General features: G+C 41.8%; 1 protein-coding gene across 1 annotated transcript in view; it reads left to right on the forward strand.

Moving 5' to 3' along the window:
- The first annotated feature begins 1,540 nt into the window (after positions 1 to 1,540).
- LOC107679952 (neurexin-2-like) overlaps positions 1,541 to 9,736 on the forward strand; it is a 329,958-nt gene continuing 321,762 nt past the window's right edge. Inside the window, exon 1 of the mRNA XM_016475681.1 lies at positions 1,541 to 1,721. The gene's annotated coding sequence lies outside the window, so the exon portion shown is untranslated. The remainder of the gene's footprint in view (positions 1,722 to 9,736) is intronic.

Below are 9,736 nucleotides of genomic sequence, written 5' to 3' on the forward strand. Positions count from 1 at the left end.
AATTTATCTGCTCTGTACAATTCAGAAACCCCTTTGTGATCATTTTCTCATTATTATAATCAAAGGGTTTCTCATTTTTCTCGGCTCTTACATCTGGGCTCAAATGCCTGAAAATGTCCTTGCGAATATAGCCAAACCATGTCAAAAAATGTTACACACTGATTGTGTGTTTGCACAATGATACTCTTGCTTTGTGGTTTCCCCTGACAAGTTATTAGTATACAAATGATATATTGACTGTGTGGTTGATCAGTAGGTTATTGATGACCGCGTTCAGAGCTGCAGTGTGTGTGTGTGTGTGTGTCAGGTTGATCCGCTTCTGTAAGCGTGTGGGTGACCCCGAGTTTTCTGAGATTTAGCAGCACAAAACACATCTGAGGAAACACCGACCTTCAGCACACTGCAGCGTTACTCACAAATGCAAATATTTCTAGCTTATGTTGATGTGTTTCTAATAAACTGCCATATATCCAGCATTTGATTCTTTTTCTTTCGTTGTCATTAAACATCTCAGAGATTTTTCTTTCGCTGCTCAATCTTCTGTCTTGAACACTGGGGTTTATAAGTCACTGTTTTCTGTAAAGCTGATTTAGAATGTAGTGTGTGAAAACAAGTAAATTAAACTTGAAATAATGCTTGCACACATAATGTGGTGATGTAATTGGATTATCGCTTGTGTAAGTAAAAATGGCTGCAGTGAAGTAGAAAAGATTCACAATCTTTCAGATCTCAGTAGCTCTCTTTCCAAACCAAAAGCTGGTGTTAAATGCATTTTCCTTGTGTTTAACTAATAGTTGTTGTCCTCACAGCAGGAGAGTTGTGTGTGTTTGTGAGGGAACGTTTAAGGTCTTTTCCTCAGATGTGCTGAAGCTTCATCTGGCAGACGTCTGTCAGGAGTCTGAATGCATTCATGTTGGGATAAAATGCACATAGAATTTAGGATGGATAGTATGCACATTGGGACGTAAGCATGCGCTAGAAGAACTTTAAAAAAAACGTTCTTACACTTCGCGTTTTCCCATCCCACTGCTCTGCGTCTGGCGTGTTTTAAAGCAAAAACGTGTTCTTCTGTGTGAATGCTGTTCACATTCATTATTAGACATAATTCGGTTTAATATAACTGTGTGAACGGGTAGCGTGATTACTTAAAACATCACGCTCATAACATTTAAGTGTGTGTTCAGGAATGTTAATGCTTGCTTAACACCAGAACCGTCCCAGCTCTTCATGTAAGTCATTAGTTCTGTGTGGCTGTATAGTGATGATTACTGTGACGTTGTCTTCGGTGATGTGTTAGTGTGTAGTAACGTGAGACTTGTATTTTGCAGCAGCTGATGATTTGGAAACGGCTCAGTATGGACTGCAGGCGGAATCTGGCGGAGGGATCTAAACTCTCCGTTCCGTGAGGGGCGTTTCTAGCGCTTCTTTCTGGAGGAGAGCGTCGATCTCCAGGATCTGTGCGTCGCGTCGCGTCGCGTCGCGTCGCTCTCTGCAGCTCGGCTCCGCCCGCGGTGCGGGGCGTGTCTCTGTGGGCGGGTTCGCGCGCGCTGCTGATGTGAAGACGCAGGTGACGCGGCGCTCAGCACCCATCGGAAGACGCTCAGGATCGAGACGCGTTGCTCTCTGACGGATACTGACATTATTCCGGACTCAGATTCCAGAGAATAGCGCAGAGATTTGGGAAGAAGGAGAGACTGAGACGCAGGGAGAGCATTGCGAAGGTAAAGAGCTAATTGACCTCTCCGCGTTCAGAGCTGCAGTGTGTGTGTGTGTGTGTGTCAGGTTGATCCGCTTCTGTAAGCGTGTGGGTGACCCCGAGTTTTCTGAGATTTAGCAGCACAAAACACATCTGAGGAAACACCGACCTTCAGCACACTGCAGCGTTACTCACAAATGCAAATATTTCTAGCTTATGTTGATGTGTTTCTAATAAACTGCCATATATCCAGCATTTGATTCTTTTTCTTTCGTTGTCATTAAACATCTCAGAGATTTTTCTTTCGCTGCTCAATCTTCTGTCTTGAACACTGGGGTTTATAAGTCACTGTTTTCTGTAAAGCTGATTTAGAATGTAGTGTGTGAAAACAAGTAAATTAAACTTGAAATAATGCTTGCACACATAATGTGGTGATGTAATTGGATTATCGCTTGTGTAAGTAAAAATGGCTGCAGTGAAGTAGAAAAGATTCACAATCTTTCAGATCTCAGTAGCTCTCTTTCCAAACCAAAAGCTGGTGTTAAATGCATTTTCCTTGTGTTTAACTAATAGTTGTTGTCCTCACAGCAGGAGAGTTGTGTGTGTTTGTGAGGGAACGTTTAAGGTCTTTTCCTCAGATGTGCTGAAGCTTCATCTGGCAGACGTCTGTCAGGAGTCTGAATGCATTCATGTTGGGATAAAATGCTTCTGGCCAAATTAAGATCCTGTTCTTCACTGGCCAGATCTCTGCAGGACCTTTATGTGTTTGTCCAGTCAAATTTACTGGTGAAGCATTTTTCACACATTGTCTGAAAGCAGTTTTCCAGAAAATCAGATTTTAATGATTATAATGTCTTCATTCCTTAGAGTAGATTTATCAGATTAGAGATGGTTGACATTGTTACAGTATAAACAATCAAGCAGTTGAGATTTGCTGTATGTTATATATTGCTTAATGTGAATGTGCTGTATTCGGTACGGCTGTGTTTTAATGTTTCTCAGAACCTTTAACCGTTAGTTTAGTTCCTGTCAGCTCTTTAAAGTGGGAGATCAGTTTAAAAAGCTCTTTTTGTCTTTGAACACTGATCCAGAGCTCAGCTGAAGGAGCCGTGATGCTCCAGACGTGACCTCCTCACCTCTAAGTCTCCAGTGTGTTTCGGGGTCTGGAAACACGATGCTGGCTAAAGCAGAGAACCGGAGGATGCGCGTGAAGGGAAGTGACTGTGATTGATGAATGTTCGCTGATCTGACTATAATCCCTCTCCTCTAAACACCCTAACCGGCATTTCTCTCTCTCGCCGCCCCGGGTAAAGAGATCTTAAAAAACGAGGTAACGAGAGCGTAGCGATCAGAAGTGTCTCTAAAACGAGCTGAAGGCTAAAGTGAGCAGATCCTCCTCCGTTCACATCATCCAGATCATCACTGACGCTGATTAGCGGTACGTGACGAGACTTCAGACACATCTGATGAGACGGTCTAGTGACGGAGGTGTGTGTTTTGCATTTTGGTAAAAACTGAGGCTGTTTTCTTCTTAAGAGGCCTAATGTGCTTTGAGAAGATTTACACGGGGCCTACAAACATGAAAGGAAAACGTTAAAGAATCGGTTCACCCAGAAAGGAATATTCTGTCATCGTTTACTCACCCGCATGCTGTTTTACACTGATTTGACTTTCCTTGCCATCAAAATTGAAAGAAGAAAATGTCACTCTTTTCCCTGCAGGGTCAACTGAAGCCTAGAGCTCTAGAGTCTTCTTCCCATGTGAAATCTCATGAGCACACTGGGAGTTTTGGCCAACGTTGAGATTATCAGTTTGTGTGACTGACTACAGAGTCATATGTTATGGTACTTTTATGTTGCTTTTGCATGAATGCTTCAGTGTGCATTTTTTTTACTGCAATTGTTTAGAAGAGCGAGCAGTACTATCAGTCTGTCATAGAAGAAGAGGAAAGAAAATCATAGAGGTTTGGATTGAAGTGAAGTGAGTAAATGATGACAGAATCCACAAGAGAGTAACTAAGACAAATGTATATTTTAGTTCTTCTTTGTTTTTATGGTCATGGCTGAGCAATTAATGCTTAAGATTTGAGAGAACAGAACCTTTGAATGAAATAGTGAAGGACGGTGTCTTTAATAATGGTAGCCAGAGAACTCAAACGGTTTAATTTAAGTAATCGTGCCACGGAAGCTCAGGAAGATTGGGCTGAAATAACAGCAGCTGGATCGCTCTGAACTGCTCTGATCTCGTTTCCTGAGAGTTTCTTTCACTTAAGAGGAATTTCACGTGCCGACTGCTCCTAGAGTTGAAAGTGAATTCCTTCCATTTAATTTAAGGAGAATCTTAAAAATCAATCCAGGGTGACTGAATGAAATGATGTGGAAATTTCTCCATGTTCACAGGAGTACAGACTGTGAAGTGATTAAGATCTCATAGACATCAGAGCATTACTGAATGATTTATTCTGAACTGAACACGTAGGGTTAAAGTGTTACATCAGCATTAACCCTGAAGAGTTGGATGATATTTGTCTTTGTGTTCTTTATTCTGTTGGCAGATGGTTCCTCTGCGTTTACAGTGGGATGATGTTGAAGGTTGCTGCTTTGAGTAAAGCTGAACCTCATTTTGCAGGCGATCACTGAGCTCACGTTGAGCAAAACTCTCTCTGAAGGGGTCATAAAATGCATTTTAAGATCATTTTGCATCCTTTGATACAAGCACTTCATTTCAGGCGACGTAGAGCCATATGCATTTAAGCCTGAGGCAGGAGAGAATGGCTATCTGAAAATGTTATCTTTATTTAGTTCTAAAACTATTATTTTATCTGTAGGCATGCTATAATGAATTGCTATTTGGGAAAAAATGGCAGCATGTTGAGATTAAGAAAAGAGTCTGATAACATTCTTGTTCATTTGCGCAGGCACATCATTAAAATAAACTGCAGCCATGCATTTCTAATTGGTTATGGAGTTTTTGTATGTTTGCCTTTTGGTAGTTTGTCTGTATATAGGGAAAGAACAACATTGGACAGTTTTACTCGACAACAGTATCGCTCTTGTCATGCGCACATCTCCTTGAGTTACATACACATGTAAAGAGGGCATCTAGAGAAAAATCACTTGTGAATAAAAGCCTTTGACACCAGACGAGCAGATCTAAATGGAACGCTGCAGTCAATGCTTTTCACAATAAATTATGCCAGTCATAAGCATAATGTTTTTCTACGAATTATGCAGCCCTAGTTTAAGTACATGTATTCATTTAGAGCTGTGTTCATCCAAAGCAGTTTATGAATGTGATCTACAATAATAAAAGAAGCAGTAAACCAGAGGAGTGACCTGCAGCACCAGTACAGTGGCAGGCAGGAGAACATGGAGAAAGACTAGTTAGTTTGTGTGTCTCTGCAGTGCTGCTGCTGATTCAGCACTTCTCTTCAGTTCTCTGTGTGTAAATGTGAGTTCGCTTCACCACTCTTATCTGAACAGCTCCCAGTTTACCGCTTTCTCTCTCTCTCACACACACAGGATTCAGGCTGGGCATCTCTGCACCTCTGGACCTCTTTCAGAGAGAGCAGGCGATTGTAAAGGATTCCTATTTCTGTGACACAATAGAAACTGTTGATCGTGTCTGGGCTGTCCTGATCTCTGCCCGATTGATCTGTTCAGTTTGTCCATCCAGCGTCCCTTCATTACGTCTCTGTGACATTGACACATTGACCCTTTCTTTCTTTCTCTCGCTCTTTCTCATTTGCATTCTTATTTTCTTCTCAAATGTACTTCTTTGGCATGCCAGAAATTATTACCAAAGCATGCAGGCGTCACTCAGTGCACCAGGCCATTAGAAAAATACACTCTCTTCCTATAACTAAAAAGTAAGTTTTGTTGGTATCTAACTTTCTGAAGGGCAAATAATTTCAAAGTTGGGATCTCATGTTTTCCTGATGTCCTCAAAATTTTGGCCTGTTAGCAGGTGTTTCTCTGTCTCTATAGACATATAAACTCTATATATTTATAGGATAAATATCTATATAAGCTTATCTATGAGTAAACACACTTGGTGGTGGTTAGCTGTGGTCAGTATTTTTCAGCGCTTTTTTAGACCCATCTGTAATTTTTTCTACTGTTGTACAGTTTAATGTCTCATCTGAGGATGTTAGTATTTTCTTTCAGTTTTGGACAGACAGTGTTTTGACTGTGATCTGATTCTTTGAAAGAGAGCAGATGTAAATCTGTGATCATGTAGTCGACTATTGAGCAACCCTGAAACCCTAACCCAACCATGAACCGATGACCCTTATATCTTCCTAGAGAACCCCCTCTCGTCTGCCATTGATTCACAAGTAAATAAAAAGTGTCAGCCTCGATCTGTGCCTGATCAGAGCTACTCCTCAACATTAACACTGTTTTGCTGAAATCTCTGTCCAAATACATAGTTATTCTCATTGTCTGTGGTGGAGTCGGGTGGGATTCTGTTTGCTGTAGTATTGTTGTCTTTTTGTTGTAAGATCAGGGTTTGATCTTACATCCAAAACTGTCCTCTTCATCCTGTGTCTTCAGAGCCTGTGTGACGACCGTTTGCTCTGCTCCGTCTCAGTACCTGTCTCTCTGTTTCTCTCAGGACATGAAAGATGACATTAGATGCTGGTTTGTGTGAGTGTGTGTGTGTGTCTGTCGGTCCAGTCTTTGTTGTTCTTGCGGCTCTGAACTTTCCTTTGCTCAGCATGTTTTTCTTTTCTTCTCTCACTCATTCCCATTTTCTCCATTTCATCTCTGCTGCTATAATTCATTTCTCTCTCATACTCCTGTTTTGGCAGCTGATTCTCAGTGTTTCTCCTTTTCCTTGATGAGGCGGTACACACACATTTTAACTGCACCTGAAGAAACAGACTGGCAGACGGGGAGAGAGACAGATGAGCCTGTAGCTCTATTAAGTTCTAGCTGAAGAAATAAATGTGACACTCTCTCAGTCCTGTTAAATGATATTAATGAATGTTTCACTTCATGTACTGAAAGAGAAACAGCAGCGATCTGTGTGACAAAGACACACTCCAGCTACACACTACTAGAGTCTGTGTGTGTGTGTGTGTGTGTGTGTGCAAACCTGTATGAAAATCAAGGACGTTTGTTGGTATGTCTGTGCTGCTGCTGCTACCATCTTTGACGTCTTGAGTCTCAGAGACCAAACTGTCTGTCTGTCTCCCTCTCACTTCATCAGATCAGGTGCTTTTGTTGAAAGGTCAGGCTGCTCCATCAAACTGTTGCTGGATTATTGGTCTGCTGTTATTTCCTCAAAAATCTGCTGTTCTAGACATTGGCCACTTTGTTCTGGTTACCTGCTTCTAAGGCTGTTTCTGTGTGTGTGTGTGTGTGTGTGTGTTTTGAGTAAAATAGAGAAAATACTGCATTTTGATGGTAAATTTGAGTTATGAAAGGTTCCAATGCTTCAGTTGCTCATGCAGCTGATTTTCAGCACCACAGACAGTTTCAGCACCATAGACAGCTCCAGTGCTACAGAGTTTCAGCGCCATGGATAGCATCAGTGTCACAGACAGTTTCAGAACCATGGACAGCTCCAGTGCCACAGATAGTTTCAGCACCACGGACAGCTCCAGTGCCACATACAGTTTCAGTGCCATGGACAGCTCCAGTGCCCACAGATAGTCTCAGTGTCACATATAGTTTCAGCACCATGGACCGCTCCAGTGCCAAAGATGGTTTCAGTGCCACATACAGTTTCAGCACCATGGACAGCTCCAGCATATTGTTTCAGTGCCACATACAGTTTCAGCACCATGGACAGCTCCAGTGCCCACAGATAGTCTCAGTGTCACATATAGTTTCAGCACCATGGACAGCTCCAGTGCCCACAGAAAAGGTGCATTCGACTTAACGCAGCGCTGCACAGATCGATCAAATTCTGACTTGAAGCAGTGCATGCCGGTTAAAAATTTTGTCCAACTGCGGCGACGCCACGTGACTGCCACGTGTGGCATCGAAGTACCGCAAGAGCGTTTCGAGAGCAGCCGGCTGACTCAGCCGGTGCAGTTTCTCCAGAGCGACTGCAGGAGTGCTGATGACGACACCGCTGTTTCACGATTGGCCAGATTCATCGCATGGGTTTAATCTAACCTTTTCAATTCCAATAATTGTCACAAATCTGTTTTTATAGAACAGTAAACTGTTTTACTGTAGTCGCAATGTTATATTGAGTCGCGTTTATCATAAAACACTGATAAAAGCATATATACCCCCACTTTATTAGTATTTATATAGTATATGATTATGTTGAACTTTATTCGTGAACAGGTGGCAATGTATTAAGCAGAAAAAGTGTTTCTGTTGCTCATGAAAACGTTTCTGAAACGTCTGTATATTTGACAAATATTGTATTTAATTCACTTTTATCTGTGATCGAGTATGCAAACACCGTGCGACTGTCACTAACGGGAGCAGAAAGTGTCCGGCTTGACGGCTCCGTTTTCAACTCCACCCCCGACTGCAAGCGGCTACTCTCGTTAACTACCGTCTGTAGCCATGCTTCAAGTCGAACGCACCTATAGTCTCAGTGTCACAGACAGTTTCAGCACCACAGATAGTTTCAGTACCATGTAGGGCTGCAACAACTAATTGATAAATTCGATTATTATCGATGATGAAAATCATCGACAACGATTCTCATTATCGATTAGTCGGGTCTGCCCACAGTGCACGTCCAACCTCAGCCAGTCGTGTCAAATTACAGCACTGAATTACGCATTTTTATGGACTAAATGCATCTAAAAATAGTGGAGAAAACAGAATGAGATGCTGCGGGAGAGTTACGTGATCCAAGCTGCCCAAAACATGAGAATTCTTTATTTTAAGCTTTAAGCAAATGCATTAGCGTAATGGCTTTCCCTGTAAGGCGCTTTGACAGATGATGCGTGTGCGTCCTCAGTGCAAAAACTTTCAGTTTACGGTCATATCCTTATGTATAAATGTCACAAATTCATGCGAGCATTTCCATTTTTGCATAAAGGTCCGTCCTGACAGTCTGTGTTAAGTTTGAATCTTTACTGAATGAGCGGTGGCCGCGTGCACGTGCGTCAGACAGACGGAAAACAGAGACAATTAATAATCAGCGCAAAAACATTCATTGTGCTGAAATATCTGTTGTTGAAAGTTAAATCGAGGTTTAAAGGTCAACATGCATTGCGAGTATTTAATGAGATTAGGAACTGTAAGAGGATAACAGCGTGTAACTGTCTGAATATAAATATCAGACTCTTCATAACCGCCTATTACAGGATAAAGAAATGACAGTAAGACGTGACTGTGGTCAAAGTGAACGTGTTCCTGCAGAACATTACCCTTACCTATTGGTTACAACTGAGTTTGTGAGTTTATTCGTCTTTATCATCTTTATTATTTAAATTTTTAATGCAGAGATTTAAACCATATTCACTATATACAATAGTGCTGTGTTCAAAATATCGATACGACGATGTACCGTCACAGAGATTTGACGATACGAGTATCGATACAGCTGGCCCTGTATCGATATTGTGGCACGTGTGCAGCAGTGGACCGCGCTTAATTTGTTTAAAATTTTACGTTTAAAATTGAGTAGAAAAGTGCGAGGTTTCTAAAAAAGAATGAATAGAGCATATATAGGCTACAACAAGGTTTAATCTGGCCGCAGAGGAACACAACTGGGTTGCCTGATATAAAGACACGTAATGCCCGAAACAGAGCTTCCCACTTGGGCAATACGGAAATATCTGCTAAGTGTGCTACTTAACTTTGTCAACCTGGCAACCGTGTGCACGCGCAGTCTCTCCACTGTGGATAAACGCGCTTGCTTTCTGAAAACAGCGGTTAGCTTGCTTAGCTTGCATCTCCACTTCAAGTCTATTCTCAGAAAAGTGTGATTCATCAACTGTTCATTTACGACACATACGACACACGAGGCTGTGTATGTATGAATTACCACCGTTTTGCCGCGTTTCTCTATTAACAGTGAAGCTGTGGCTTTAATTCCTTTAGAAACAATGATGTTACCAGC

Source organism: Sinocyclocheilus anshuiensis, unplaced genomic scaffold, assembly GCF_001515605.1.
Source record: "Sinocyclocheilus anshuiensis isolate Anshui unplaced genomic scaffold, SAMN03320099.WGS_v1.1 scaffold1916, whole genome shotgun sequence".
Lineage (NCBI taxonomy): Eukaryota > Metazoa > Chordata > Actinopteri > Cypriniformes > Cyprinidae > Sinocyclocheilus > Sinocyclocheilus anshuiensis.